General features: G+C 43.7%; 1 protein-coding gene across 1 annotated transcript in view; it reads right to left on the bottom strand.

Annotated features, from left to right (window-relative positions):
* Nucleotides 1-541: 541 nt before the first annotated feature.
* Nucleotides 542-18,776, bottom strand: part of LOC146184020 (uncharacterized) — a 135,163-nt gene continuing 116,928 nt past the window's right edge. The window contains exon 13 of the mRNA XM_084608786.1: nt 542-1,109. The gene's annotated coding sequence lies outside the window, so the exon portion shown is untranslated. The remainder of the gene's footprint in view (nt 1,110-18,776) is intronic.

Below are 18,776 nucleotides of genomic sequence, written 5' to 3'. Positions count from 1 at the left end.
CAGTAATATGTGGCATGGTTATTAGTCTGCTGATGAGTAAACAGAATCAGGGTCTAATATTTCACAATACCAAACAAATAAGAAGCATTGGAATTCTTGTGCTTTTATTTGCTGCGACATTTTTCTTTATTTAGGTGACCAGAAACATCCTACAATGGACTACTTTGTCGAGTTGGAATTGTGTACATCGGTGACTTCATACTTAAGTTGTGCCGGACTATATTCATCAGAACATATTTCATTTCACAAAGGTCAGAGTGAAATACTGGTAGTCGCTCTAATGCCTCTGGGATCTACACAAAAAAATGGCCAGCACTTAGAGCCAGACGATATCTGCACATAATTTGTCATAGCCACTATAATAAATTCTAGTAAAATGTTGAATCCATACTCAAGAACAAGGACCTGCATGAACATTTCTTTGCTGCCATTGAGGACTTGTTTGGCACACATTCATTTCTAAAGGGATCGAGGTTTTCGTGCGATACACAGAGGGTGGTTTTTGCAAACTGCACCCAGAGCGATGTTTAGATTTCGGGACATTTGTAGCTAGGCATGGCTCCACATAACTGAATTTTTTATATTCCAGGTGGTAGTCCTGATGAATCACAGGAGGAGCTCATAAGGAGAGGAATTTAGAACTCACGAGTAGCAAAGTATACGAGACCTGTGAGAAAAATTAGCAGCCAAAAGCTAGGTTCATAAGTAACAAGTACCATGGGGTGGTATGAAAGAAAAACATCAGCCTGACTTTGTTTTCTCTGTACTTAATGCCAAACATTGTTCACTGTGCTATGTCTGTGCTCTGGTTCTACTGGTTTGCTTGCATATTTTGTGGTTTGTGTAGCACATTTTCTCTAATTTTACTGTGAAAAGATTGTTCTTCACACAGTCCCCAATACCATTTATTTTATGTTTGTATCATAGATACATTAAAGACACACATAAAAAAGTATGAAATAACAGCACAAGGAACTGACTGAAACCGCTCAACAAGTCACAATAACAAAAAAGATGAAAACAATTGAGCCTAAAGCATGTCTCCGCCAGTGTGGCCATGTGAAGCTTGCATGCCTCTTCTCTTGCTAGACCCTGGTGGAAATTCCTGCCTGCGAAGACGGCAACGAAGAGCAGCACAATAAGCATGTCGTTGAATGTATGAAGCATTAGTATGAAATGTCTTTGCTTACAAAATTGAGACCACAGAGGCAAAGCAAGCCAAGACGTATCTAAATAATACCTCGGGCAGTGCATAAAAAACGGTGGATACTGGTGCTGTACTAGATCTTCAAATTTTTGCAGAATGGGCCTAGTAAATTTGTGGAACATGACTACAGTAGTGTAAACATAGATTTAAAGTAGAGGTTTTGTGAAAATAATGACAATCATTGCAGTCTCACTATCAAGAACTTTTGCACTAATGGGTGTATACGCAGAAAGTTTGCTGAATTTTTTCTTTATGTTCTTCAAGTCATTCATAATCCTCAGCCCACGTGAATTCTTTCACACCCATTAAAAATCTGAATTTCTTTTATGAAGCTGCTAAAGCCACGATGAACATGCAACCGTAAATATGCATATTGCTTAGAACCCACCATGGTGGTGCCGTGGTCACAGCACTCAACTGCTGCGCCTAAGGACGCAGAATCAAATCCCGACCACAGCAGCCGCTTTTCAATAGAGGCAAAAAGCAAGACACCTGTGGGTTGTACAATGTCAGTGCATGTTAGAGAACATCAAGCGGGTGAAATGTCAGGAATCCTCTACTAGTCTCTCATAGCTTGAGTCGCTTTGTGATGTTAAACCTCATAAACCTAACCTAAACTAAGCATACTGCTTAACGACACAAGTGGCTCAGGCACGGATGGTAATGGGCAATTTCTGGCTTGCATTTGCCATCTGCATTCAGCTAGTGCAGTGCCATGCTGCTGAACATTTGCAAACTCAAAATGGGACTATAAATTATGATGAGGCTCTATCCGCTTTCAATTTCTGTCAGAGAGCTTTCACGACACATCAGTGCATCGAATGTTGTGCTGTATGTCGCACGCATGCTGGCTTAGTTGTTGACAACTGCAGATTCCCGATATATCGAACATGAATATAATGGGTGTTTCAGCAAGCACTTTCAAAAATTCCTAAAAATAGGAAATTAGAAATAGAAAAAATTGTTTTCAAGAACATACTCTCTGCTGCGACAGACAAATTTACCATAAGAAATACTGTAATAATGTAGCTAAATAACTAAAAATTCACTAATTAACTTTTTATTTAATATACATGAGAACAGTACAGTCCACTTATAACAATATTGAGAAAACCTAAAAATCTGATCATTATAACCAATTATCACTATATCTGGACAGGCGAAAAAAAAAAAAGCAAACCCACGTATTTTCCCATGCATGTAGGCTTGCCTACTTACTAGCGATGAGTAAATCTGGTTGAACGATGCTAATTATCGTAAAGAACTCTAAAACTTTATTACAGTATACATCAATGGCCATAAAATAACTTACTAAAGACACCCAAAGATATGAAAATCTAATAAACTACATTTGGTGACACTGTCGCCACAAAAAATCAAATTATTGCTGAGATATTGAGCAAGAAGGTGAGGGTTTTCTTGTTCCCACTGGTCGAATTCAAACTGTTTCCTCAGACTACATAGTCGGGTAGAGTGACACACACTAACGCAAGTGGGGACTCCATTATTTCTAGCGAGCCGACGCAGCCCGCGGCATCAAACATTCCTCAAGGGCCAACATGGCAACAGCGTACTCGCAATTGACCATCGGCTCACAATAAGTGATAGCCACAGCCGAAATAAATAAAACGACGAGTAATTTACTGAGCAATGGGCCCATAAAGGAAGAAAAAAAAACGTAAAGCACTTCTAATGCACAATACTTTGCGTTTCTCAAGCTTTTGCGCTCCTTCTTGCGCTGTGTATAAGCAAACCGAGACCTCGGTCATCGCAGTGCTTTCCGAAATGTTTACATACAAATAAGATTGTTACCAGCAAAATAGTGTCCTCGCTGCTGCGTTTGCCAGTTTTGAAGCTTCGTTGCATTTTTTTTTCTTGAAGGTTTGTGCTACAGCTGTGTTCAGCGAAAATTACATCCACGGTAGCAGAGCATGACCGAAGAGCCAGTGCCCCTAAATTTGCCAGCACTATGAATTTCCACATGTTAAAATGGTTCCAGTGGACAATATGGTGTCCATAGGCATCCAGAACGTTAGTTGCAAGTCGTGAGAGCAGGCAGCATGGTTTAATAGTCAAGAAGTTGTAAATGGCCTGTACACCTCGAAACGTGTTCCTTTATAAATGCGGCCATGACATAATATGCAAAAATATTTTCCAGCTTCCTATGTCTCGGCGTAGCTGAGTAGTTAGCGCCAAACGGTACGGAGCAAGCAGTGATGAGTTCCAATCCTGCTGGTGACGGTGCTTTTTTTTACCTTTTTTATGTATTTGTTGTGCTTCATTATTTTTAGTTTTTACTTTCTTTGCCGGGCGACCAGTGCAATAGAGAAGGATGCAATAGGGGAACAATGACATTTGGAATAAGATCGACGCTCTCCTTGGTATAAGCAGCAAGTATGTCCCTTTTGTTTACGATGCCTGCAAATAGCATGTTGAAGCTCTTGTTACCACAGTATGTGGGACAGATGTGCCACGATTCAGTGAACAATAGACCGATCCCACCTACCGACCTGCGCCAGCCTTCCAGAAGTTGCACCACCACTATGTCTGTTGTATTTGGCTGTCGGCTGGTCAGCGCATGCCCATTCGACAGCCCTACTGCAATCACTGCTCCAAGGGAACTGCATATTTCCCATACCTCACTGCCGAGAAAAATTCGCTGCCATTGTTTCATAAATTTACACTGTTACATGCAAAGCAAGTGTTCCAAGGGCCTTAGTTTTTTTTAACCAGTAGTCTAGCTTGTTCAGTTATGAAGAGCTTCTCAAAAATAATCGAGGGCTGCATACAAAAAATCATATCATGGTAATTTGTGGTTCTGGTGATTGATGGTTGATTAGTGTGTGATAGGTGATGGCAAAATAAAGTAATCATTGTAATTATTTATTGAATTAAAAAAATGAATGAATCAGATAAAGGGGGTTTAACGGTGTCAAAATACTCAGAATGATAAGCTGATACATGGTGATGCTAATAGAAATTTTAAATTATGTAATTGAACAATTTATTAGGTGAAGTAATTGAAAAAATGAGACATTGAAAAAGGGGTTTCAAAGGTGTCAAAATACTCATAATAGAAAACCAATGCTTGATGATCTAATAAGGAAAATTTAGAATGTAATTGACAAAATATTGAAATAACAAAAATGAAAAGAAAGTTGGGGTTCAAAGTGCTAAATTGCATAGAACAAAAAGTCAATGCTTGATATGCTAACCAAGAAAATGTAGAGGGTGAAACTGGCTAAATATTCGAAGTAAAGGAAAAACTGAAAAATTATGAAGTGGGGTCAAATACACATAATGAAAATAAGTACTAGATTATGATGAGAAAATTAGTGTACAAGGGATCAACTAAAAATTTAAATCATTGTATGAAATAAAAAAGTGCATTTAACAATGTCAAACTGATTTTGACACCTTTGAACCACATTTGGCTTTTTGGGCTCAGAATTTTTGTACCATTCAACCCCAGTTGGTTCATCCAATTTTCACTTTTTTAATTGTTGAAAAATTATTTATCAATAACAAACTAAATTTTTTAATTCGCAATAGCAATGGCTTAACAAGCAATGACTTTTCATTGTGACAATTTTACAACCTTTGAGGCCCCATTTTTCTCATTTTAGATTTTATTCATTTTATTTACATTCTAAATTTCATAAACAGCACCATCTAGCACTGGTTTTTCATTGAGATAATAGAACAAGTTTTTTTCAATTAGTTCAACTAATTAAGTGGAATATTACACTAGATTTTCTAATTTAGCATCAGAAATTGGCTTTTCATTCTAAGCATTTTGAGACTATTGAACCAATTTTCCAATCTTTTTTATATCCTTATTTAATAGATTAATCACATAGATTCTATTAGCTCGTCGTCACCTATCAAACCCCAATCAATTATCAACCAGTACAAGGACAAATTACCATGAGTTTTTTACGCAGCCCTCCTTATTTCTGATATGCGGTGCAGACTATTACTTATACTACTACAATGCCAACAAATTTTTGGCCTTATGAGCTGTATAAGCTATTGCCTAAATACATAAAACTAGAGTAATATATGTGCCATGTGGTTATAGCACCCATTAACAGGTGAATTTTCCCAATGAGTCATACATACGAGCTAAAAATCATTCGGAAACACGGGGGCTGGTGTGGTTGGTCGACTACATGCACCATCATGCGCCGCGGTAACAGTGGCATCGTGAAACTGGCTGGTGGGATCAGTCTATTGAATGATGTGTTTTTCCTTCGGCACTTAGCATATGCGTAGTGTATGCAGCTGAAGTCGAGCAGTCAGGTCAGGGTTAACGGAGCTTGCAGTTGAAGTGGCGATGGTAGCGATATGCTGGCTCAGAAGTGGGAACGAAGGATTGTGTCGGCGGCAGCTGATTTCGCTCGCTCGCACCTCCGAATGCTCAAATGTGAATGAGCCAGGCGCATCTGCTGCTCCAAGCTCGTAATTCAGGCGCTACAGGTCCAAACTTGAAACTATCTGAGCACGCACGAAGTGCCTAAGCCGAGACATAACCGAAACTGAAGTGGGCGCCTGTGGCGCTTCCAAGTATATTTTTGTATTTGCCTTGCAACGCTTACGTTGTCTTTTCACCATCGTTTACGTAGGATAAAAGTGTATTATCATATTCGAGACAAAACCTACGACCGCATTCAAACAGGCAACATAATTCGCATTTGTCAGCCTCCGGGATCCCTAGCGCATCACGTGATTTGTAGTTGAGAGTTTCGGCTGTGGCCGCGATACCTGTATTTCTCTTCTTTCTTACTATCTTATAACAGCTCTGTTTTCAGTAAAAGTAGATTTTTTGTAATCAGGAATTGGCATTCTATCCATGCAAGCCCACTTCAGTTTTCTTTTTAGTGTTCCTTTAAGCATACTTAAGTCAGAAATCCGCGCTCCCTTGAGCAGCAGCTGAAGCTTGAGAATCACTGCGAGCATTGCTTCCAGTAGCTTGTACTATGCTGGCGGCAGTCCTTTTTGTGTGCACGAAACCGATTATTGCCTGAATGAACTGAGACATCCACACCCTTGATGATCGTTAAAATCGTAGAGCGAATGTGCGTATTTTTTCATGGGGCTTTCAACCTTGAAACCCTGCCCAAAATCCCAATTAATCTGCTGTTTCATCTCGTGAGCTGTCGCGCCATCCGTCACTGGTCATTGCCATCTTCCACAGACGCAGAATCGGCGATGGCGATGTCGATAAGGCCGCAGCAGCACCCTTTGTGCAGCTGCGATTATGATAGTGCTCATTTTCTTCCATTTTCGCTGCATATGTCGAGTTTTTATGTCCTTGTCTTCTTAATATTTTATCTTTTTTTGAGTATTGTCACATTTTCGTGGTAAACACGTACCGGGCAGCGATAAAGCTATCGTTGTATCCCATGTGCTGCCCATAACCGATTGTTATATCTGTTTTTTTTTTACATAGGGCAATGGGAAAAATGACAAATCTCAAGAATTTCATCGTTATAAGCGATATAACGCTATACTGGTATTGTTATAAGTAGACTGCACTATAGTACCAATGGGGAGTTCGAAGCCATTGACAAGACGTTATATCAGTTTTTGAAACAAAGAAAAAGTTGTTCTCTGAAGCTATGCAATGCGAGAAAAACCGGCGCTTTTTTCCGCATAAAACCAAAACTCAGCGCAGAAGGCGTGTTGGAAACTTGGTGATGTGTCGAAATGAATGCGGTGCCCGATTTCAAACATCTGCACTATTTTCCCCAGTTAGGGGGCCTCGACACTACGATTACAATGCGGCCGGTACTATATTTTGCTTGGTCACTCGGCACAAGAAAAAGAATAGTTATTGCAAACTATGCGGACGTTGATTTTGAGAACCCAGATTGGTGCTGGCCTTGTGCCGTCTGTGTGGTCACCTCGAGAAGCAGTTTTTCTTTCATCACTCTAGCTTCGTGAAAGAAAAAAAAGCCATGCTTCTGTGACAGCGTACAGAGTTCTCTTAAGCGATGCCGGCACCTTGACATGCATTGCGTAATTTATATCAAGCGTTCATTTCTTTTATCCTTTGTAGCCTTGACACCTAACATCTATGAAAATGCTGTTGTATTCAGTTTTGTTTTCGGTTTGTATTCTTTATTCTCCAGGGGGCAGTTCTGTTCATTATATATATGTATGTGTGAATAAATGGGTTGTGTTTGTTTGGGATGGCTGGAATCTGCTTCCACATTTGAAAACACCACATTGGTGATGAGGATGCTGTGAACCTACTCCCAACCCCGCCGCACTATGAACTTCACTGGGCTTGCTCCGCCAGTTTTTCCTTCCTACGCCCGGCTGTTTGTCATTGCCATGGGAGCAGTGGCAGATGTTCGTGTACTTGGTGGCATCTGGAGCTTCCACATTCAAGACAGAGCAATGCAAGGCTATTCTTTTGCATTGTTTGGGGGCAGAGGGCCAGCGTGTTTATCAGACGTTACATGCAGGGACCAGCGCCACACCAGCACCGTCAGCACCAAGTGCTGCAGCCCTCATCGATGACAAGTCTGTCGAGGCCGCTCCTGACGAATACGACTGCACTCGCCGCATTACGGCCGCAGTTTCCGTTTCCAACGTTGTGCAACGTTATCATAAAGCGCCATCGTTTTCACCGCCGCAGCCAAAACACAGGTGAGTCTGCACATGACTTTGTTGCTGCTCAACGGGAGCTAGCTGCACATTGCTTCGCAAGATGATGCTCTGCGGGATCAATTCGTTGCTGGCGTTGCTTCCAACTGCGTACGTGAGCGGGTACTGCTCGAGGGTTCCACACTGTCATTCGAAGATTCAGTTCAAGCTGCAGTTCAGTTTGAGCAAGCAGCAGACCTGAAGGAGCTGTCTGCTTCAGTCGAGTCAATTTTATTGCAGCAGCGTCGTAAACCATCCTTGAATCTTTTGCAAAAAAAGAAACGCCCAGCCAGCAGCTTCCTTTCAGCAGAGGTTAACGATGGGCGCGGGCGGCTCACGTGCGCTGCAGCGGAACCGCCCCCCTGAGCGGAACCAAGAATGGAGTAGCTGCTCCGGTTCAACCCATTGTTTTTGATGCGGCTTGCAGGACCACTGCATCAGCACTGCAGTGCCCAGCGCATGGGAAGACTTGTTCATTTTGCGGCCTCAAAGGCCATTCTTTAAAAGTATGCAACTCCAAACGAACTCAATGCAAGGCCAAGTTCGTGAAGTTGAGTTACATGAAGATGTTTCATCATCTAGCAGTGATGAGCAAGTTTTGACTCTGCAACCTACCACACATAGCGCAGTTCATATTCAAGTGCAAGTCGCAAATGTCACTTTAACATTTGTCGATTCAGGGTCGTCTGTTTCAATTCTGTCAGGCCAAAAATACAGACAATATTTTCAGAGCGTTAAGCTCCTGCCTGCTCTGCATGTTACTCTAGACTACTCTCAGCGGCCGATTTCTATGTTAGGTTGTTTTCAGGCAGACGTTCAGTTTAAAGGCCGCACAGCTTCACTACATTTTTATGTCGTTCACCGAGGAATTTATCTGATTTGTCTTGACGGCATTCAAGCCTTGGATCTTCGAATTGAGGGCTCTGCTCTTAAATGCTTGCACACGTCCGTTGATCCACTGCTGACAGTCAATGACCCGATATTCAGTTCCATTTCCACACAGTCATGTGAGCAGCCCTGCAACAAAGATCTTCCACTAGCCTTAGCAGATGAGTTCAGTTCGCTTTTCAGTCCCGAGTTCGGTCTTGCTAAGGGGTTCATCCATTGCATCAAGACGCGGCAAGGCGTGCAGCCTGTAGCTTCCAAGCTTCGCTGTCTGCCACATTCTCTCGGGTCGCCAGTATCAAAGAAGCTACAGAGGTCACTGAGCCTTGACATCATCGAGTGCATCGATGCTTCTGAATGGGTGTCCCCTATTGTTGTTGACAAGATGGTGGCATCAGGATATGTGTAGACCTTCGAGAGCCAAACAAGTTATTGTTTCAGACAGTTTCACATTGCCCTATACAAAAGAGCTGCTTCACGCTTTGGTAGGCACTGCACATTTTACAAAACTTGACTTGGCTTCCACTTACCATCAGGTTCTTTTGCACCCTGACAGCAGAGATCTGACAGCTTTCATCACTTATGACAGTCTTTTCCACTTTAAGAGAGTTTGCTTCGGATTGGCTTCTGCCCCAGCGGCATTTCAGAAGATGATGGCGAAAACCCTCAACCATTGTCCTGGAGTGTTGTTCTACATCGACGATGTAATCATTTTTGGCAAGACCGCAGAAGAGCAATTTTCAACCTTGAAGACATTGCTGCAAAAGATCAAGAATGCAGGCCTGAAACTGAACAACAAATGCCTCTTCGACGCTCCAGAACTTGAGTTCATAGGGGATAAGGTCACTGCATGTGCTATCTGGCCACTTCTAGAGAAAGTAGATTCCTTAGTTAACACGCCAGTGCCAACAGATGTTGCCACCTTCTGTTCGTTCCTGGGTCTCGCAGAATATTACTCCAAGTTTGTTCCACACTTGGCACAAGTGGTCGAACCTATAAGAATCTTGCTTCACAAAAATGAGCCGTCCATCTGGTTAGCTGAAGCAGACAGCAGTTTTAGGAGGGTTAAGGAAATGCTTTCCTAAAGTACAATCCTCCAGATGTTCGATCCACCACTTCCAGTAATTGTGTAGACCAACGCGTCCGACTGTGGACTGGGAACAGTCCTGCAGCAGAAAAGTGGCCATGAGCTCCGCACAGTCGCTTTCGCATCTTGTACACTGTTGCCTGCGGAGAAAAAATATTCAGTCGAGAAACGGGAAGCACTAGCATGTATTTGGACATGTGAGAGATGGCACACATACCTTTGGGGTCGCCATTTCACAATTCGAACAGACCACCATGCACTGGTGTCCTTGCTGTCATCCCAAGGACATGGAAGATGGCCACTCTGAATCGCATGCTGAAGTGCATGACTGCTTTGCTACAACTTCACTGTTGAATACCGCAAGGGGTCCACAAACACTGTAGCAGAACTTTCTCGGCTGCCAGCATCTACCTCAGAGGCAGAGATTGCTAAGGAGGATGAAATCGTCTCGTTCATTGAGCCAGCCTGTGTGACAAAGGCGAAGTTCAGGAAGGCCGCCCTTGACGACGGTTGCCTGAAAACCGTCAAGTCATTCGTGCTGGGTTCCTAGCCACCGAAGAAGTCTATACTAGAAGAGGCGAAACCATTCTACCCTATTCGGGAAGAACTGTCTGTTGTTGACAACCTGCTACTGCGTGCAGAGCACCTCATTGTTCCATCCTCCCTCACAGCTCAGATCATCAGCACTGCGCACGAGACACATCCGGATATCACGCACACGAAGGCGTGACTGCGTGAGCGGTTCTGGTGGCCACGAATGAATCAGCAAGTGGAAATGGCAATAAAAAGCTACCAAACATGCTGGAGGCAGATAAGTCCACCAAAACATCACCAGCACCATTGCAATCTGTTGAATTGCCTGAGCAACCGTGGCAGAAGCTTGGCCTAGACATTGTTGGTCCTTTCACAGATGCAGCTTACAACAACAGATTTGCCCTAACACTTGTTGACTACCATTCTAAATGGCCAGAGGCACATTTTTGCATTGAAGTGTCTACAAGCACTGTAAAAGACTTCAATAAGTGTTTTTGCCAGTGAAGGCTATCCAGAAGAGATCATCTATGATAATGGACTCCAGTTCACAATGCATGAATTCATCTTCCTGCAAAGCAGAGGTGTCCGTCTTTCACATTCTTTGGTGTACTATCCCCTTCAAGTCTCGCTCCTCGAAAGAAGACCACTCTGGCAAGCAGTCACAAAGTACCTTGCCATTTATCGATGTACTCCGCATGCTACCACAGAGGTCGCCCCAGCAGTTCCACTACATGATATAATGCCCCGAACCAGGCTGGATGTTGTGGGCTTTTCAATACCAGCATTTGTGAAAGACCCCACCAAGGAATTGGCACGAATTTGTCGGGTCTGGCACAGCAGCACATGCTGCACGGACAAAAGGAGAGCTTTCAAAAAGACAGATAGCCGTAGGTGATTTTGTCCGTGTCAGGCAACCACCAGTTCAGTTCAAGGGAGACTGCGTTTTTTCGGCGCCAACAAAAGTGATCGAGGAGGGGACCAGCTTCTTTCAGACTCGGAGACGGCCAGATGTGGAATGCTTCCAAGCTTTCCAGGGTTCCAGAGCTCCGGTCTCCTGGCATGCTGCCTCCTGCCTCTTCTACCACGCCACAGCCTCGGTCTCCTGGTGTACCGCCTCCTGCGACATCGTAACCGGTCTTCTGGCATACTGCAGCCTGCTGAACTGCAGCCGCCTCCCCCCAGGATGCGGACTCGGTCTCCTGGCATACTGCAGCAAAAGCTTACGAGCCTGTCACCAGCATCGCGTGCAGTGTTCAAAGCGCCTGACCCGAGAGCACCGGCCACCGGCCTGGCTACAAGACTATCAGACCCATTAGTTGGCACTGACATGTACATACGTGTAAATATGTAAATACTTGTAAATACAGTGTGCACGTTTTGGGGTTTCCCTACTAATACTTACTAACAACTAATCACTAAAATAAGGGGGGAGTATGTTGTATTCAGTTTCGTTTTCAGTTTGTATTTTTTATTCCCCAGGGGGCGCTTCTGTTTGTTATATATTAGAATGCCTCGATACCAGCGCCGCCGTACAGGGTTGTGACACCCTTTGGCATGCCCCGTACCGCCACTTTTGCCGCGCTTGCCATCTTGGGGCAAGTCGCTACGTGCCATTGTTGCGGAGTGTTCAAAGCGGTTGCGCTGTGCGCTGGGAACTGGGCGATTGAACTGTGTTCAGTCGCGAAAACTAGCATGCCAGGCTGTTGAGTTCCATTGTGTGCCGGCTCAGCAAAAATTAAAAAAAAGGAGCCAGATGTTATTGTTTTCCAAGGGATAAGAGACGAAGAAATGTATGGGACGCGAAAGTGAAGACTGGACGGAGAATGGCAACGTGAAGACCTGCGAAGTAAGCCACAATACCTGTGCTGCTTTTATGCATCCATAAAATTTCTTGAGCGAATAGGTGCATTTCAATCGTGTAAAAAGGTCTAGCGCAGACACAGACTACTAGAAAGATGACAAACACAAGTGCTTGTGTATGTACGTGTGTCGTCTTTCTTGCGGTCTGTATCTGTTTATACGAAAGTGTTTTAAGAGATATTTTTGTACTCGTCTAACGCAGTTATGCACTTGTTTGGAATGACATTATCTCACGCCGCTTCACCCATCTTCTTGTAATCACGAGCTTTGTGCGGTTTTTGGCTTCCCCATCTAGCATTGTGCGCAACATATTTTGGTCTGCCTTCTTCAACGTTGAAGCAGGTCGAAGCATCGCATTGCCTGGCATCGGGAGTAGCGCGCTGTTTTTTAAGTGTAAATTTTGAATTTTCAGTGTACGTGAGGGCTTATAAACTAAATATATGGAAAATTGCGTCTGCTATGTTGTAGTCACTCGGGGAAATTTGTGTAACTTTCAGTGAGTGACACTTGATTTAGTATCATTCGCGTAGTGTCGCACAATATCTGTTGTTGAGGATCCGTCTTTCTGTGTTCATAGCCGCACCAAGAACATGTAGAGAAGGTCGAGCCTGATTTGTCAAAGGAATGCACCAATGTGCCCTTTCGATCGCTCCCCCTTACATTCGATCTTGAAAGCTGGTAGCAACCGCCGAGGCTTCAGATTCACACAGATTACATTCCCTCTCTCCTTCTCGGGAAATAATACAATGGAGAGCGACGGATGACATGTCATCTCGCGACAGAGTAGGAAGTGAAACGCAGTTTGTAACAATTATTTTGGTCGCAAAAAAAACCCCGCAAGTTGGCCGCGCTGGAATTTGGCAAGCGGGCTTATCGCAAGTACATTTCGCGAAACAGAGATAACAGGTCCTTTGAAGCTGTTTTTTTTTAATTATGCACAGGAGCAGTTTTACATCAGGTTTTTGAGATTCGCAATATTATAAAAAGTTAGGTTCTCCTGAAAATTAGGTCATTTTAAGCATATGATTGGAAACTCGACAAGTCTCAAAGAAACTGCTTTCGTGAGCTGGAAGGTGTAATGGCATCATCTTGTGAAAGCGGTCATGAGGAAGCAAGGTTCTTGCACAGTACAAAAGTTCATCTCGAATGCAGCTTTTCCTTCCCTGTATAATTAATTATGCATCGCGAGGCCATGTTCACACCCTGTTGTTCCCGCAAGTACTCGTCTGAGGTTAAGCCAAATTTAGGTGAAGCTAAATTTGACTGCCTGACACCAGAATTAGTGCGGTCACTTGTTAGGCATCGATGGAAAAATTTTGCGATCATACATGTAAAGATCGCATTGCTTCCATAATGTTTTTATTATTTCATTCATTTGCGTGCACACTACAAAATACGCAAAATGACTGTTTCGTTGCCCATCTCATTTCAGTGCCAGTTCGAGGGCAAACACAGTGTATGAACGGTGGCTCCTCAAGTCAACGGCTGTCCCGACATTGTTTGATTGCGTGTAAAAATTTATCGGAACAAAACGACATCTTCTATTTCAAGAGTCGAGTAAAATCCTATAAATGCCTTATCGAACAGACCGTTCCGATTCCAGTGGTTGATTGCACGAAATACCCAAAGCTTATGAACAGACTAAGAGCGGTTTGGGACGATGCGCTTGCGCATTTACTTCAGTTGGCTAAGTCAGCCAGAAAAATCGAATTATGGGTACGGCAGCAAAACTGTAGTTGGCGCCAACATGTCTGCTAGGCGTGCATCCAAAATCAGCTTCAAAGTCTTAATGAGGATTGTTTTGGAAGAAAATGCCATGTGCATCAGCATGCGACACGTGTCAAAGGTTGATTATGCATCCCTTTTTACTGTCTTTTGTACGGTTTACGATGGGCCACTGTGATACAAATTATTTTTGATATACGGCTCCCTAAAACGTACACATGGTTGTTGATCTATAGCAAGAGACGCAACTGAATGTTATGCACCTCATAAACTCATTCATGTCCGGCAGTGCAAAATGCATTGCTTTATACAGCCAGTCGTCAAAATAACCGCGTTCGAACATCTGAGACAGCGAAAGAGTAAATGCTTACCATCTGCAATTTGATCATTTCCTCTTAAACTACGTAGGCTAGCAAGCAGTATATGCTTTCACATTTTTTTTAGAGCAAAAAACCACTCACGATTGCGAGTATGTGTGTAAAAACGGTACACAGCTGAGCCTGCTAGCGCAAGCGCGTGCTGAAAAAGAAATCGGGCCGCACCTTCATAGCCCATCGTATCTGAGCTTGCTCCAACATGGCGCCGTCAAAGGCGGTGTCTCCATCCTGTACGGTGGCGCGCTACATCGAGGCACCCTATTATATATATGTATGTGTGAATAAATGATGTTCGTTCGGGACGGCTGAGTCTGCTTCCATCTTCGAAAACACAAATACCTTCATAAATGAAAACTTTTTGGCACTGCAGCATGACGTGTCGTACCAGCCGCCTCGATACAGCTGCAGTGTGCACGAGCACACGTCTCATGATTTGTAAACAGTAGTCCATGATTATGAAAAATTTGCCTCAAATGTTAAGCAGTTTCAAGTCATACAAACATGAACGAACAAAAATTAAATATGGTTTGTTTTATTTGCTTGCAGCCACACGTGGGCACTCCACAAAAGCACTATCACTTGGGATGACAACCAATCTTCACATGATGTAGTCAAATTGCTTGCCATCCATTGCGATGCACAGAAGAATGCGGTCTTTGATGAAGTTCACAGCAGATAAAAGCATCTCTCTGGGAATATTTTCAAGTCATATCCTTACACATTACTTCAGGTCTTCGAGGTTGGCTGTTTCTGTCTTGAAAACTTGATTTTTTTACATATCCCCAGAGGAAGGAATCCAAGGGTGATAAATCGGTCAACTTGGGAGGCCAGGCTGGGGTTCCACCTTGCCCAATCTATTGGTTAGAAAAGCCATCCGTGTATTGCCGAGAGGATGGATAAAAATATGGCGGGGCTCCATCATGCTCGAACCACTTTTTAACACAGACAGTGGTAGCTCTGAGGCAAAATCAGACAATGCCCTTTAGAACTGCGGGCGCTTTCTCTTCCCAAGGGATGTGCAAGACAAAGTCAGTGGACCGTGTAATAAACATCTTTAATCTCACACCCGAAGGGGTCCGTCCATGGCAGTGCGGGAGGTCATCGGGGTCGTCGTCTGGGCTGGCAGGCTGCGATCCGCAGGTCTTCCAGGTGTGAAGAGAGGGCGAGGCGATGGCGTGCACCTTCCTTTATTGCCCCCTCGCACGGAACCGGGTATCCCCGAACGAGTGAAGAGAGGGAAATGAGCAGCGCGCAGGGAGTGTTGGGATGTGGCGCAGCCTTTGAATGCACGGCGCGCCACGGACCCTAAAGAAATGTGGCGCAGGGTCCCTCAGAACGCAGTCTGTGTACTTCTTTTCCATAAGATGTCCGTCGATAAGAATCGACTAAAGACCCTATGCAAAATTGCTGCCATCTATCGACCGCCGCGTGCGTTTCCGCCATGTTCAAGGGTAGCTGCATTCAGGAGCGGCAAGCGGCATAGGGGGTTGCGCAGCTTGCTGCGTTAATGCTCGTTGTTGCCAATAATACCGACATACTGTTGTGCCCCTTGTACGCAAAATTAAAATAAGGGTATAGAAGAGGCAGCAAGTTACATCCCTGGAGCTTTTTTTTTTTGAGGCTTGTGTTAATCTGCTCTCGCGTGGTTGTCGCGCTAGCCGCACTTTCGATCAACGGCGCGTCTGAATTGCAAAATATCTTAATTAGCGTCATTGGAAGATTGCAAATCAGTACCTGGTGCTAAGGCAGACGAAATATATCGCCCATGGTGCATTAAATTTGCCTGTGGATGAACTGCGCATTGCCTTTTCACATGAAAGATATGCAAGTGTTGTTCTTGATTTCCTTGTTGAATCAATTCATCTCGGCTTTTAAGGTAAAATGCATACAAGCTGTCAACAGACTTCGCTCGTATATATACGACCAGGTATCCAGATAGAACAGGTTTCGGCACTTCAAACTGACTGCTCTCAAATTCCAGCGCGATATTCTAACGTCTACGCATTCGATTCATCGATGAATTGAACGTAGTCAACTACGTCCAGGCTTCAGTTGCTGAGATGCATCTCCAGAACACGACTTTCAAAAGAACTACTCATAGTATATATACGTGGCAGCAATTGCCCCTACTGTTTAGCTGCTCTCGTCTACCGTGAGTTCGCATGATTGTTGCTATAGTGATGCCGATCACCAGGCTATTTGCTTTTATTATTAGTGCGAGATTTTTTTTCTGCGAGTAATGTGAGGTACATCGAAAAGGAGTTACGCCTTAATTTGGACCACGCCAGTTTTTTTTTTTCTCCCATTCATATCATTGAATAATGCCGTTTCTTCATTTAACCTTCATGGCACGCCATGAAAACAGTGTAATGAAGTAGGGATTGAAACTGTCAACCATTTGACACTATCCACAGAGCAATATCGTTTGTAGCGAGCCTTACCACACTTAGCAGTGAGGTTTGCTACTGCGGCTATCGCAGTAGAAGCAAGAATGAGCGTACATGTCTTCCAACTTTATTATGTTTAAAAGTACCCAGCTTTATACATGTATGCATCACATTTTCTGTATGCCCATTGCTTGGTACATTCTACCACTTCCCTGCATTGCTGCTGGCAAATGTTTGTTGTTTTGCAATATGGCAAAAAAAAAATCCCATGCATCACAGCTCCACACTGCAAACATTTGTGTTCTTTCAGGTCGGAAGGGAAACTGACTGGACGCCCCATAAATTCGGACTTTGCAAAATATGTTCGGCAGCTATATAAACAAAACCGCCATTTAACATTAAACAGCCCGTATACGTTCACTACTTTTTCGCAAAACGATTTCGTGAAGAATGTCGCTAGTGTTGAATATTGCATGAGAACGTAGTGCGATTAGTTTTTTCATTCAATACCTTCACAAGCAAATAAAGCCATTAAACCTCATTTGCACCCCCCCCCCCCTGTCTCACTACTGAGCTCATCCCTGACATGGACAACGAAAAACAATTGAAATATTTCAATTCCATCAAGAGTTACAGAAAGAAGAAGAAAAAATGCGGTATTGGAGAGGAGAAAGACTGCTGCAAAAACTGCACATTACACAAAGCACTGCTCAAATACGCGTCCACGAATGAGCTTGACATTGCATCTGGTTGTAAGGCAGACCTGTATAGAGCAGTATCTGCTATATACTGATGTTCGCGAAATAGAACCACGATGTGACGGCAACAGGAGCTACATCTGAGGAGGATCAGCACGCACGGAAGCACATCGTTGACCTGTCGCGTTTCGCCGGCAAATTCACATGGTTGGGGGTTTTAGCCAGTAACATAGAATATCGGATCTGCTATATGGTTGATTACACGCTAACGAAATACTTCTGCTGCCAAGCGTTCAGACAGAGGATGGGAACAGTAGTGCACGCGCTTCACTGGGAACTGTGTAGGTACATCAGAGTGCAGTGTTTATTAGGCATCAGACCTATATTAAAGAAAAAAAAACAAGAAACAACATTAAGCTCTTTCATGTATGCGTAATGACATCGCAGACATGTTTTACACCCGGAAGCAATATCAATGTTTTGCACTTTCATGGACGCGTATTTGAGTAGCGTATCAAAGAATGCCCCGCAGCAAGAACGAAGGTTTTGCCATTTGTAGTTATGCTGTTACCACCGTTCACAAGAAGTTTTGGCAGTGCAGTATCGCCTCACGAAGTAAAATTAGAATGTAGGCAGCGTGGACAATTCAATCGTCTATTATTCCGTCATTTTGTGCTTTGAATGTGAACAAATACACGGAAGTCACAGCACAAAGCAGACGCAGCTAACGCGACGGCAGCAGCCGTAAGCGCAGCCGATGCACTCAACCCTCGGACATGCTGTCGCGTAGCGCAGTTTGCTGAACGTCCGAGAGATGGCAGCAATTTTGCATAAGGTCTATACGGCCGCCATATATGCCACACCAGACATTTGCTAACCATCTTGCCTGGTAACTTGTGCCGACGTAGCCAATGTGGGTTCTGATCACACCAATAATGGGTGTTGTGCAAATTGACATTCGAATACCTGCAAAATTGGGCCTCGTCAGTCCAAAGCACTCTGTGGAGAAATCCCAGGTCTTCGTCACACTGGATCAAGCACCAGTTGCAAAAATCAAGCCATTTTTGAAAGTCTTTTGGTGTCAGTTCCTGGTGAAGACTAGAGGTGTGCCGGGCTGAAATTTTGCACTGAAGACCCGAGCCCAGCCTGACTCAAAGTGACTGAGCCCAGCCCAGCCTGGCGCTTAGCTTTAAGGTCTGAGCCCGGCCCAACCCATCGTTCTATAATTGCAATTGAAACATGCAAAAAAAAAGAAAACAATTTCAGGATGACAAGTTTATCCAAGACCTTGAAATGTCGAGTTCTCAAGTTTGAAATGGCAAATTTGCTAAACATACGAGGCACAGCACGAATGTCAAGTTC

Source organism: Amblyomma maculatum, chromosome 7 (genome assembly GCF_055883805.1).
Source record: "Amblyomma maculatum isolate TAMU_Amacu chromosome 7, ASM5588380v1, whole genome shotgun sequence".
NCBI lineage: Eukaryota > Metazoa > Arthropoda > Arachnida > Ixodida > Ixodidae > Amblyomma > Amblyomma maculatum.
Note: the sequence above shows the minus strand (reverse complement) of the source record. Positions and strands in the feature narration are given on the sequence as shown.